This window comes from Otolemur garnettii, unplaced genomic scaffold (genome assembly GCF_000181295.1).
Source record: "Otolemur garnettii isolate 467f Iridium unplaced genomic scaffold, OtoGar3 scaffold00018, whole genome shotgun sequence".
Classification (NCBI taxonomy): Eukaryota; Metazoa; Chordata; class Mammalia; order Primates; family Galagidae; genus Otolemur; species Otolemur garnettii.
This window is the reverse complement of record NW_003852413.1, coordinates 2,975,488-2,989,050: the sequence shown is the minus strand read 5'-3', so window position 1 is coordinate 2,989,050 and position 13,563 is coordinate 2,975,488. Positions and strand designations below refer to the sequence as shown.

The 13,563-nt window shown below is 50.7% G+C and overlaps 1 pseudogene; it reads left to right on the top strand.

The window, feature by feature from the left end:
* The first annotated feature begins 9,006 nt into the window (after positions 1–9,006).
* Positions 9,007–12,439, top strand: LOC100945441 (annotated as a pseudogene).
* Positions 12,440–13,563: the final 1,124 nt, after the last annotated feature.

The following is a 13,563-nucleotide window of genomic DNA, read 5'->3' as shown; positions in this document are numbered from 1 at the left end:
TAACCAAGAGCAAGACCCCGTCTCTGCTATAAATAGAAAAACTAGCCGGGCATTGTGGCAGGCACCTACAGTCCCAGCTACTTGGGAGGCTGAGGCAAGGGGATTGCTTAAGCCCAAGAGTTTGAAGTTGCATGAGCTGTGATGCTGTAGCACTCTATCCAGGGCAGCACAGTGAGACTCTATCTCAGAAAAAAAGACTGTAGAATAAACACATAAAGTGAATTTCATCCCCCTCATTTTAAGATCTTTCCAAGAGAAGACACTGTTTACTGTCCCCATGTCCACGCACTTCCTCCTGAGACCCCTGAGGCGCTGCCTTCTCTGTGGGCTCCCAAATGCACATTCCCATAGGGCAGCAGGGCAGCAGCTGCAAGTCATTACACGCATGCCCCAGTGGCCTCTGACAGCCTGCCCTTGGCACCCACAGGGTAGGCAGTGGGACCAAGCCTCTCCCTCCAGTTCTAACCTGGGGCTCAGAGAAGTGTCTACAGGGGACATGTCCTTGACCCAGGGCTCTTTCCCTCCCCCAAGATGCACCAGGAGGAGTGTGGCTGGGAGGTGGCCCCTTCCTTACAAGGTGCCAGGCCACCAACATTCTCCTGGCCCCACACCTGCAACTCTGGCTGCCGTAACAGTTTCCACCAAGGGCTTCAGCAGCAGACACCTGGCCTCCCCCAGTGCTGGAGCCGGAAGCCCAAGACGCAGGTGTGGGCAGGAAACTAGGCCTGCCAGCCTGGTGTCGCAGTGTGTCCTAAGTCCCTCTTCTCATGAAGACCCCGTCAGATGGGAGTAGACCCAGTGCCCTGGCCTCCTGTCACTGCAGTCACCCACCTCCACAAGGCCCCATCTCCAAGTATGGTCATTGCTGAGGCGCTGAGGTCAGGACTGCACGCAGGGGATTGGGGGTGCTCAGCCCCTTCTTCTCCTGTCATGCCCCCCCTTCTCTTTACACAGCCACATTTCCAGTCTCACAAACCCAGCTGGCCTCCACTCCTCCTTCCCCTTTCCACTGTGGAGCACTGGCCAGCAAGCTCTGTCCACACCAGCCCTGCAACAGGACCGTCCTCTGTGCTCCCCCTTCCTGGAGCCCCCAGCCCAGCCCAGACCCTTTTGCCTCCAGAGAGCAGGATAAGAAACTTCTGGTGTTTTAAGCCACTGGAGTTTGTGTGCTTTGTTGTGGCGGCCCCAGAAAAGTTAACACGCAGCTTCTGCACCACGTGTGTGACACTTCAGCCACCTCCAGGAACGCTATAGGCCTCATCCCTTTCCCCAGGACAGTCAGCTCCTGCGGCAAAGTCGGCCTCTGGTTGGCACAGCTGCAGGGGACTCTGGGAGAGAGGAGTGGTCTTCATCTGCTAAGATTCATCAAGCAGGGACTCTCCCCTGTCACAAACAGGTCCCCAGTCACTGGGCACCAGAAGGAAGGTTGAGGAGCCCCCACAGCGTGCGGTGGGATCTGGAAAGACAAGTCCAGTGGCAGCTGGGGACTTAGAGACCTATGGGCTCCTCCATCCTGAGCCGCGAAAGTCAGAGCCAAAGTCGGAGCCAAACCCAGAGTGGAACAGAGGCACTAACTCATCCCTGGGGCCTGGGGCCACATCACTGCTCCTGTCCCTTGTCTGTCTCCTTGTCAAGTACTCACTGTCTGCTTTCTTTGCGAAGATGCCTCAGTCTCTTTCGGGAGTCAAGGCCATGCCCACCCCTAACTCACAGGCAGACCCTGGCTCCATGACTTATCTCCTGTTTCTGGCGCAGCTCTCCTGCCTCTGGGGGTGCCCTCAGGAGAACACCCTGGAGCCCTCCTTGGTAGACTTGCTGCCTGCCAAGCTCAGGTCAGTGAGCCCACCACACATGTCCCTGAGTGGAGGCTCCCACATCATGTTCTCAGGGGATACAATGTGTTTTTAAAGAGCGTTACTGAGACACAACAGCCACACAACACACTGCCCACGTTTAAAGGGGACAGTCCACTTCTTGTGACACAGAGGTTTGCCCCTAAAACCATCACCACAGTGGAGCAGGCAATGCCCCACCCCCAGAGACCTCCTGTTGTGGACTCTCCCTGTGTCCCCACCCCAGAAAACCACGGATCTGCTGTCTGTCACTACACGTCTGGAACTTTACATTAATGGATAACTTCACTGGGTACCTTTCCCAGAGATGCACCTGCCATTTCCTGTGTCAGGGTTGGTCCCCCTTCCCTGCTGAGTAATGTCCCACTTCATGAGTGGGCCACAGTGTGTTCATCCATCCTCTGTGCACGTTTGCATTATTTCCAGTTTGGGGCTGTTACAAATCAAGGCACTATGGACGTGAGCGTGGACACGTGCTTTTATTTTCAACAGTAAGTGAGTTGGGTAAAGGCAGGTGTGGCCGGATGCTGCTCACCCACATGCATGTGCAGTCCGGAGCAGCTGTGGCTGCTAGGGTGTGGGGACAGCATCCCTCACCACCCGCAGAAAACTTAGCTTTGGGAGTGAGGTGTCTTGGCGGGACGTGGCACTGGTTACACCTTTGTGACTGTTCCAGGGAAAGGCAAGCAAGTGACCAGGTGGTGGGAAGTGGCTCGCTGGAGTGAACAGAATGAGAACGCATGAAGATTACTCAGACGGCAGCCTGGGGTGGTGCACAGCTGACTGTGTTCATGGTTTAGAGGCCAGGGGGCGAGCAGAGGAGACGCAGAGAGGCCCTGCCGGGGTTAGGCGGACCTGATGCTTCCTTGGCCTCACCCTCAGGTTGAGCACCTTCTAACACACCCCACCCACCCCAGTCTGGCCACAGCAGAGTTCCCTGTCCAGTTCCTGTGGCTTATTAACAAAAGAAACAGGAAAGCCTGCCTTCCCCAGCCAGAACTGGACACCCAGGCTCACCAGCCTGTCCTCCCAGCCAGCCCAGCAGGCCCAAAGCAGCCCCCACCCCTTCTGCCAGGGAAGGAGTGTCTAATATTAAGATTGTCATCATCCAGTTAAGCTGACAATGTGATGAGCCTGTGATGAGGGTCCTCACGGCCCCATATCTCCTCCCCTTCATTGTGTAGTAACAACCCTGACCCTGAGCCAGCTCCTCCCTGTCCAGGGTGAGGATTATGTTCACATCTCAGTCTCCTTACAGCAAAGCGTGATTCTGGGACCACCTGTGGCCTGTGGCCAATGGAAGGGAGAAGGACTGACATCTACAGCTCCAGGCCATGCGCCACAGCTGGGGGACAGTCGGACAGCCCCCAGCTCATGTTCCAGCAGCAGAGGACTGGAACATAGTGAGCTCGGGCCACCTTGGGCCAACTCTGCGGATCTGGGCCCCAAGAGAGAAGGTTTCGGCTCCAGTGACCCCTGGGCTCGGCCCCTACCTCCAGACAGTCACTCAGAGAAAATTGACTTGTGATCTGCTAAAGGTCCTGATCTCAGATGCTCTGCCACACTAGGCCTTGTTTACATCCTAACACAATATTTCTATCTCAGTTCAGTGTTGAACCTAGGAACAAAACACGGGAGAGGGGCCAGGCAGGTATCACTTTTGACATTTTACTGACAAAACAAAGAAGCTAACAAAACCCTAGACTCTAGCAGTCATCTGATTTGCCCACACACAGGTGGCACAGACTGGGGTCTCCCCAGGTGCCCACATCCTGCCCAGCCGGCCTGGCCCTTCCCCCATCCAGGGAACAAACTATTTGTCTAGCTGGGTCTACTATTTTGTCCCCAGCAGTAGCAGTAAGGGACCCTGAGCTCCCAAGTCATTTGGACCAGTGCCTTCCCCAACGCCCTCCCCTGCAGGTGTGTCTTCATGATAGCTGCCCCCCACCTCCTGGAGCATCCAACCTGGCCCGAGACCAGGCCCCATGTCACCTGGTTCCTGATGAATAGAAAGGCAGCCTCCCCTGAAAGCTGGGGATGGGGACAGGGCTTGGCTTTTTTCTCTGCTAAAGGTCAACCCAGCTCCAGAAATGAGATCTAAGATTCTATCAGAAACAGCCTTAAGCTGGCCGAAACAAGTCGGGGACTACAGGTGGTGCCTCCATGGGGCACTGAAGTCCTCTAGCTATAGAAGTGCAAGGTCAGAGAACCCTCCGTCCCCCAACCCTCCTTCCAGGCGGGTCCCCCACAGCTTCTGGGCAGTTTCTCACTGCTGGCAGCTGACCCACAATAGAGCCTGGTGCTCAGGCCTGCTGTCTGCTCTAGGGTCCCCACAGTACCCAGGCCTCAGAGACAGGGGACCCGGTGGGCTCAGCCCCCAGCTCTGCTCCAGTTCCACATGATTGGGTGTGCTGAACTTCTCCTGACCAGGCCGTGGTCCTGCACCCCAACCTGCCCTTGCTCCAGCCATCCCCAGCCTGTGTGTCCTCCTGTGCCTCCCTGGACAGGAATGGGCCTGAGGCCGACCCACCTGAGGTCCCCGGATGAGCCACCTGCTCAGCTCTGCAAACAGCTGGTTTCCCCAGCAGACTTCTTAGATCATGAAACTCCTACTCTGACCTGGGATGGGGTATATGGGTGTGACCCCTGCTTAATCTCCTGCCAGCAGAGTCCTCGGCAGCAGGAAACACCCTAGAACAGTCTCTGAAGCTGCAGCAACAGTGGCCGCAAGGAGAGCCCTGCACTGAGTTTTTTTAACTGGTGTGAAATTCATATAGCATGGAAGTACCCATTTAAAGAGTGCCATTCCGAGGCACTCAGCACGCTCCCCACATCACACAGCCGTCATCTTCACCAAGCTCCAAAGCATCTCCATCACCCCAAAAGGAAACTCTGTCCCCACGAAGCAGCCCCTCCCTGCCTCCACCTCTGTGCTTCTGTTTTTGATATTAAATAAACAAAACACGATTTGCCACTATTATTCTTGCTCCAAAGCCTCGGCCCCTTTTTGCAAAGGACTGTCACGCTGTCCTTTGTCTTCCCAGCCTGAGCACTGCCCCGTCCACCCTAAGCTCCCTTCTAAGGGTGTCACATGAAGACAAGGGCAAGTCCTCAGGGACCTGGGGAACAACTTGGTCATTTGCCCAAAGAAAGTGGCCGCCTATTCAGGCTCGTCACTCATTCACTGATTCAACAAATATGCTTGGAGCCCCTTCTAAGTGCCCTGCTCTGGGTGGGGGAGTGGCCCCCAGCATAGATGGATAAATCCCAGCCAGCCCCACGCCCCCGGCATGGTGGAACTGGGAGGCAGGTTGCTAATCATCCAACAGCAAAGCCGCCTGGTGAGTGTTCTGGGAGAACGGGAAGAAAGGCTGCACCCACGGTGTGGCCTGGCCGTCTCTTCTCAGTATTTTCATCTATAATCGCACATGTTAACAAGGCCACCTTCACGTTCAAGGCCACCTTTGAACACTAAGGGTGAGGGCACATATGCTTGAGGGGACCCCTGCAGGCAGGGGCTCCAAGAGGCAACTCACGCAAGACTGAAGGGTCACCCCACAGTGGGGAAAACGTCAAACCCCACCAGTCACAGAAGCAACGCAAATCAAAACATAAACATGCTTCCATTTTTTCTGCTTGCTAGATTTTGAAAACGCTGATTACACCCCGCGCTTCTGCGGGAGCTGGGAAATGACCCTGTTCCTTGCTTGCTGGTGGGATCCCAAGCCAGCGTAATCTTTCCGGAGGACAGATTGGCACTCGGATCAAAAGCTTTCAAAATGTGTTTAACCTTTAACTCGGCAATTCCACTTATAGGAATTTACCCTAAGGAGAAACTCAGGCACAAACACAAAGATTTATCTCGAAAGATTTATGAACTAGAATATTTGCACCGTTGCTTATAACATCAAAAGACTGAAAACAAACAAAATGTCCAACTCCAGGGTGCTTAGTAAATAATTTGTGCACTCATTAAAAATCCCAATGTGGAAGATCTTGCAAAGTGCTTATAAACCATCTAAGGAGACGGTTTATGGAGCAGAACTGTGCAGGGCGACCCAGTTACACACCCTGGCCTCCAGGGCAGGCTGGAAGGACCCTCCCCAGGGCAGCAGCGACCTCCTCTAGGGAAGAGGGTGACCGGCAATTTTGTATTTTCCTTTTTGAATTTTATTGCATGTTCTAGGCTTTCTACATTGGATCTGATTTGTATTTAGAAAATTATACAGGAAAATTATAAGGAATATTTTAAAAATTCAATTAGAAATGTTAAAGAGCCCCTTTATCCTCCAAGTACAGGCTCACAGGGAAGGAAGACAAGGAGACCACTCCCACCCAGCGTAGGGGCCTCCTTCAGGGTTCCCACAATGCTCAAGGACCCTGCAGTCTCCTGCCTTTGACCAAGAAAGACAGAGTGCCCCAGGGAGACGCAGCAGCCAAGCAGGCAGCACCCCCCATCCACACTCAGTACAGTGCTGATTATGCTGAAATGAATTGTCACCCGGTCAGGGAGATTGGTGGCTGTTTCTGTTTGTTGGTCAGTGGCCAGGCTCAAACATGTTGCATAAGACTGACCACAAATAGGCCAGGTGCAGTGGCTCACACCTGTAATTCTAGTACTTGGGGAGGCCAAGGTGGGTAGATCACTTGAGCTCAGAAGTTTGAGACCAGCCTGAGTAAGAGCAAGACCCTGTCTCTATTAAAAATACAAAAACTAGCTGGGTGTTGTAGCATATGCCTGTAGTCCCAGCTACTCAGGAGGCTGAGGCAGGAGGATCACCGGAGTCCAAGAGTTTGAGGTTGCTGTGAGCTATTACACCACAGCACTCTACCCAAGGCTAAAGAGTGAGACTCTGTCTCCAAAAAAAAAAAGAAAGAAAGAAAGAAAAAGAAAAGAAAAGAAAAGAAAGAAAAGAAAAAAAGAATAACCACAAAGAGACTTTGTATATTCTAGAAGGGTCTGTCCTGGTCTCAGGGCGCTGCCTTCTGCTGGTCCTTTCCAGATGAAGGTCTGAATTGATTTGCTGGCGTCAGGCCATCAGGGGCACTCCCTACAGCTCGGGCAGGTGGACCACCACAGAGACAAGTCTCTAACCCTCCCTTCTTGGGGGAAAAGGCCCCTGCCCAGGCTGATTCCCATTGGAACCTAAGATCTGGAAGCCTTGTTATTACAAAGTACATATTTCTAAAGCTCATGGTTCAGGAGAAGAGCAGACACCCTGCCACCAGCTGGCTGCCACCTGACTTTATTCCAGACTTTATTCACTCATCCCTCAAAATAACACCCCGCGTTCAGTAAGGAAACTGAGCCTCTGACACCTGCTGGGCCTGCTCTGCATGCAGCTGCGGGGTCCCCCCAGACCAGGCGATCTCACAAGAACCCCCCCCCCTTGTCCTCAGGTAGAGGCCACAGTCATTTTGTGACCTCTCAGCCAGCAAGGGTGACAGGGAACCAGCTCCATTCAGACTCCAGAGCAAGAGCTCTCTCTACTCCTACTTAGACCAGGGTTTGTTTGGAATTAACTAGGAGATCCAGGCTGCAGCCCACACAGAGCACAGCAGACCTCCTGGGGCAGAGCCCTGACATTGGGACACCTAAACCTCCTTGCAGCTGGGCTGAGAGCCACTGCAGGTGCAAGAGTCAGCCCTCGAGTCTCCAAAGCTCCGTGTGCACCTCAGCCATTCAGAGAACCTGTTCAGGATTTGTGGTCTAAACGCTCTTTAAATGTGTCCAGGGGCAAGAAGGGGCAAGAGCAGGAGGGGGCACGTCCAGGAGGGAAGCTGGTGGTTGTGCAGTTCACGCCATCCAATTGCATCCATCTGCCCTCAGAGGCTTGGGGCAGATGAGGGACAGGCTGAGGCTGACTGCAGGGATCCAGGATCCAACCCTGTCTCTGCCATATCTCACTGCATTTGACCTTGCTTCTTTCTTAACAAGCCAAGGAAGTTTCTTCCCACCATGGCAGGTCTAGGGGGCGGGCAGTGTGCTGCGCAGTTCCCTGCACCCTGCCCCATACCCCTGTGGCCCACTCCACATCTCAGGAGGGGACATCAACGCATCACACAGCTGCTCCTGCTTCCCCAGAAGCTGCGCTCTGTCTGCTCCCTCTAGAGGAGGGGTGCCAGCTCTTTGGGGTTCCAGGAGTGCCATTTTTAGAGTCCCTCTTGCATGGCACCCTGACAGAGGGTGCCCAGTGGTCCCCTAAAGAGTCTTGCTGTCCCTCACCTCCAGAAAGTGGATGGCTCGTGGACAGCAGAGCTCTATGTCACCCAGTCACCCACCTCCCACCAGGACAAAGGGGTCAGCCGGCACTGATGCGCCTGGGTGCCCGCAGCGAGGAGGCCGCTGGGGAAGATGACCCAGCCCTGGAGGGCTCGGAGCAGGAGCCTCCTTCCACACAAACGCAACATGGCAGAAACCAGCAGAGAACTCTATTGGGAGAACAAGAGCTAATTAAATTTACTGGGATCATTGAAGAGGAAATTATTTAATATTCCAAACAGAATTTAATATTTGGAAGCGTGAACAGCCTTGCTTCGTTGTAGATGGGTTTTTACCGCCCTGGTCTACACTTAGCAGGGGTACAAATGAGGGGGCAGAGAGGGACGAGCCTGGACTGCAGAGTGGACGTGTTGTCCCCGAAGCCTGGGGAGACGGCACAGGTGGGCAGTCCTGGTAGTCCCTGGCAATGCTGCTCTGGATCCTAAGGGGCCTCCCGTGGGTGCCTCTGCCATGAACTGAAGGTCTTGTCCATGGGTTCCATGGCCCCAAGTTTTGGGTCTCTAATCCCTGCCCACACTCTGATCCCTGACCCCCTGGAGTCGTGGGTCATGTTGGCCCAGTCACACGTCCAGGTGGGAGGAGCAGGGCACATCACCATTCCTTAGAAAGCATGTGTCTAAACATCGCTGTATCTCATGGGACACTTTGACCAAGGCTGGAGGTAACCAAGCTTGGCCCGTCAGGAGTCACTCACCTTATTTCCTAAGCACCCCTGGGGACCATCCTGGAAGTTTCTCCAGGACAATAGCTCTCAAAGGAGCTCACTGGCCAGTGATAGCCACTTCATACTGCACTCATGGGCTGGCCGTGACATGGCCTCCAGAGTCCTGAGGAGATGCCTGGGAAACGTGAGCTCAGCACCCAGGAGCCATGGCCAAGACCCTCCTCAGAGAGCTCATAGGTAGGGTCTCCAAATAGGTGTTACCTGCAGCACCTGCAGGCCGGGCCCTCACTCCTGTAGGAAAACAACTTCCCAGTGGGAAGTGATGAGGTGGGGGGCACAGAGCCCTGCATGAGAGCCTGGGCTGGCCACAGAGACAAGGAGGTCCCACCTGGCTCTCAGCCATGTGCCATTTGAGGCCACAAATGACAGAAACTCATGTCACACAGCCTCATCAGAAGGAAAATTAAAGAGACAGGTTACCTAGGAGGGAGGACAGTGAGGAGGGATGGAGGGGGTGAGACAGAGAGAATGGAGGGGGGTGGGTAGGGTGGGGAGAAAATAGAGGGGTGTGGGGGAGAGGAGAGAGAGGACACTGGTCTTTCAGGTCAGCTCTACGTGGGCTTCCTGACACTGGGCACCACCCCAGCAGGTGGAGACAGCACCCCCAAGTCTACATGTACAGAAGCTTCAGTGAAGGATACGGATTGGCCCAGCCTCAGCATAGCTGTCCCTACCCAGATTCTGATCCTGTGAGCAGGGCTTGGAGAAACTAATAGCGTCATGTACACACCTGTGGAAGAGGGGCACAGAGGGACACAGGGACTGGGGCAGTCCCCAAAGAAGGGCAGGCAGAGGCCGCAGCAGCGTGGCCTGGGCACCTGGCCTCCATCGAGCACACACAGCACCTGGCACACCGCCAGCAGAGAGGTGTTGCAGAATCCCTTTCTGAGCCTCACAGCCACATGCCAGAGCACAGACGCACCTGATCAGACTCCAGACCCAGCTGTCACTATCTGTCACGTGCTGTAACTGACTCTGCCTCTTCCCGCCTGAGGGCCGGAGATTGGCCATGCTTCATAAGCGTGATTAAAAGTCAACAGACCAAACGCCAGGTGGGTTAGTAGAATTTTCCACCGTGAGGCATCAGAAGCTGCTCTGGGGCAGTAGTCCTGGCCTGTTCTCCTGTCCTTCCGACCCTTCGCACCAATGCGCTGGGTGGTGCCCACCCCTGGAAGAACAAAGTCCTGAGACCAGCTTATATTTTGCTTTTTTTAATTGTCTTTCCCACTTAGCCTCTTATTCAAACAGATTATCATGAAAGTCCGTAATCCCCATTTAAGCACCAAAACCCCCCTCTAAAATAACCTATTAATCAATTCCCACTTCTGTCTGTTGCTGTTAACCTGTTTGTCTTCAGCGTCACTGGCGGCTCATCTCTCTTCACTAAGCTCATCTGGCTGGCAGTGCCCACCTTCTTGTCCAGAGGCAGGGCAGGGGCAAGGGTCTGGAGCCCAGGAGGACAGAGCCACCTCTGCACCTCTCCTGTGCTTCCTGGGTGTGGCCCTCACACTGGTAGAGACCGGCGAGAACTGTGGGTCCACCTGCACCTGCCCAGGGGTCAGCCCCTGCCCACCTCACCACAGAGCCACGGACAAGCAGGACAGTCTGAGTTTCATGCTAATAGAACACTCCGACCAAGGTACATGGTAACCACAAAGTGAGTTCCAGAACAGTATGTATAAATTTTCATTCATATGGGGGGAAGGATTTTATCTATCCACCTATCTGAAATTTGCTCAAAAAATGTGCTGCCAACTTTATTACTGGGCTGTGGGAATAGGAGCTGAGAAAGTAGGTCAGCCAGAGAACTTCTAGCTTCCACTTTTTAACTTTTCTATACTGATTTCATGTTTTTGCTATGAACAATCATACTTTCTTCATAGAAAAATGGGGTTAAGAGCTTTTTCTTTAAAATGATTTTAAGAGCAGAAGTAAAAGGGTAGAGTTCTGTATGCAATGAAGTTAAGTATTATCAGTTTCAGATAGACTATAACAGTTATAAAACGTTTACATTGGCCTCTGGAATAGTGGTTTTCAACAGCTCTGCCACGGCACACACACCGGCATGCTGGGAAAGGATCTTTAATTAATTAAATTACTTTCAAAAGAAGTTCAAAGCATGGTAAGCATATTCTTTCTTTACTCTTTTTTTTGGATCAACATAATTTAAGTGTACTGTGAGATTAAAAAAAAAAAAGGGGGCGGCACCTGTGGCTCAAAGGAGTAGGGTGCTGGCCCCATATACTGGAGGGAGTGGGTTCAAACCCAGCCCCAGCCAAAAAAAAAAAAAGGTTGAAAAGCACTGCTTTAAACCAAAAGAACCTCACAGACACATGTGGAACTTTCTACTCAACAGCAGAAAAATATATATTCTCCTTAAGTAGACATGGAACATTCTCCAGGATACATCCTGTGTTAGTTCACAAAACAAATCTTAAATTTAAGAAGATCTAAATAATTCCAAATCTCTTTTCTGACCACAACGGAACGAAACTAGAAATCAATAACAGTAAGAAAAACACAAAAATTCCCAAATATGTAGAAACTAAACAACCACAGTTTTGAACAACCATTGACTCAAAGAGTAAATCACAAGAGAGTTTTAAAAATATCTTGAGACAAACAAAAACGCAACATAGGAAAACTCATGGGATGCAGCAAAAGGAGTTCTAAGAGGGAAATTTACAGTAACAAATTCCTATGTTTAAAAAAAAAGAGGAAGATCTCAAATAAACAACCTACTCTGCACTTCAAGAAGTTAGAAAAAGAACAAACTAAGCCGAAAATTAGTAGAAGAAAGGAAATAATAAAGATTAGAGCAAAAGTAAGTCAAATAGAGAATGGAAAACAGATAAAATCAACAAAACTAAGAGTTGGGGGGTTTTCTAAAAAATAAACAACATGGAAAAACCATTAGCAAGATTAAGAAACAAAGAAAGAAAACTCAAACAAAATCAGAAACAAAAGAGAAGCCATTATAACAGATGCCTCCGAGATAAAAAGGCTCCAAGGGGCTGCTATGAACAAGTATACGCCAACAGACTGGATAATCTAGATTTTAAATGTAGCCACCTGAGGCGTTGAGATCCATCCACTTGTGCTCCACACCAGTAGGAAATCCATCAAGTTCAATGTATGGGATATAGCTGGTCAGGAGAAATTTGGTGGGCTGAGAGATGGCTGTTACATTCAAGCCCAGTGTGCCATTATGATGTGTGACGTAACATCAAGAACGTGCCTAACTGGCATAGAGATCTGGTACGAGTATGTGAAAACATCCCTATTATGTTGTATGGAAGCAAAGTGGATATTAAAGACAGGAAAGTGAAGGCAAAATCTATTGTCTTTCACCAAAAGAAGAATCTTCAATACTGCGACATTTCTGCCAAAAGTAACTACAACTTTGAAAAGCCTTTCCTCTGGCGTGCTAGAGCTCACTGTGACCCTAACTTGAAGTTTGCGGCCATGCCTGCTCTTGCCCCCAGAGGTGGTCATGGACCCGGCCTTGGCAGCACAATATGAATATGACTTAGAGGTTGCTCAGACAACTGCTTCCCAGGTGAGGCTGATGACCTGTGAGAATGAAGCTGGAGCCCAGCGTCAAAAGTCTGGTTAAACAGACTGTCCCATGATGTCAGCAGTGCAGCGTGTATGCCACTTAATTATCCAGCAGAACATGTGCTTCATCTGGGATGCCCAAGGCCATGAACGGGCTTCAGAGTGAATGCGGCAGGTTAAAAAACACCTTCACTGTGTGGACCTGCAGATTAGCTGTTAGGAACACAGTCCATTCCTTCTTGAGTTTCAACTATAAGACTGCTATGGTCATATCACAACATCCAATGATGAAATCTTGTCATTGTCACTCCCATTCCTTTTCGTTTCAAATCAGAACAAAGTTGTATTACAGATATATAAGAAAAAAAAAATCAAGAAGTAGAAGAAATGGAAATCCGAAACAGAGCAATTAGAAAAAAGAAGATCAACTCAGTAATCAAATACGTCACAGAAAATAAAAGGCCAGGATCAGATGGCCTCAATGGGTGAATTCTACCAAACATTCAAGGAAAACTCAATGCCAGTTCTTCTTAAGTTCTTCCAAAAAATAGGAAAAAAGGTAACACTTCCAAACGCATTTTATGAGGCTACCATCACCCCAATACCACAGACAAAGACACAGCAAGAAAAGAAAACTATGAATCAGTACAAATAGAGATGAAAAAATTCCTCAGTAAAGCCCTGGCAAACTGAACTCAATGGCACATGGAAAGGGTTATACACCATGGCCAAATCAAATTTATCCCTGGGATGCAAGCAGGATGTTTCAGCACACATAAATTGATGTGCTACTCTAGCTAAATGACAGGCTGAAAGCACATACTCATCTTCACAGACACAGGAAAAGCCCTTGACAAAGCTGAATCCATTCATGACTAAAACTCTCAACAAAATAGATGAAGAACTTACCTCAACACAATAAAAACCCACTAACTCATAATCAATGTGGGAAAACTGAAAACTTTCCCTCTAAGATCAATCCCAGGCAAGGAAACCCACTCTCGTCACTTATTCAACATAGTTCTTGAATTCCTAGCCAGAGTAATTAGGCAAGAAAAAAAGGCATTCAACCAAGAAAGGAGGAAGTCAATTATTTCTGTTTGCAGATAACATGGTGATATATGTAAAAAACTCTAAAGACTCAA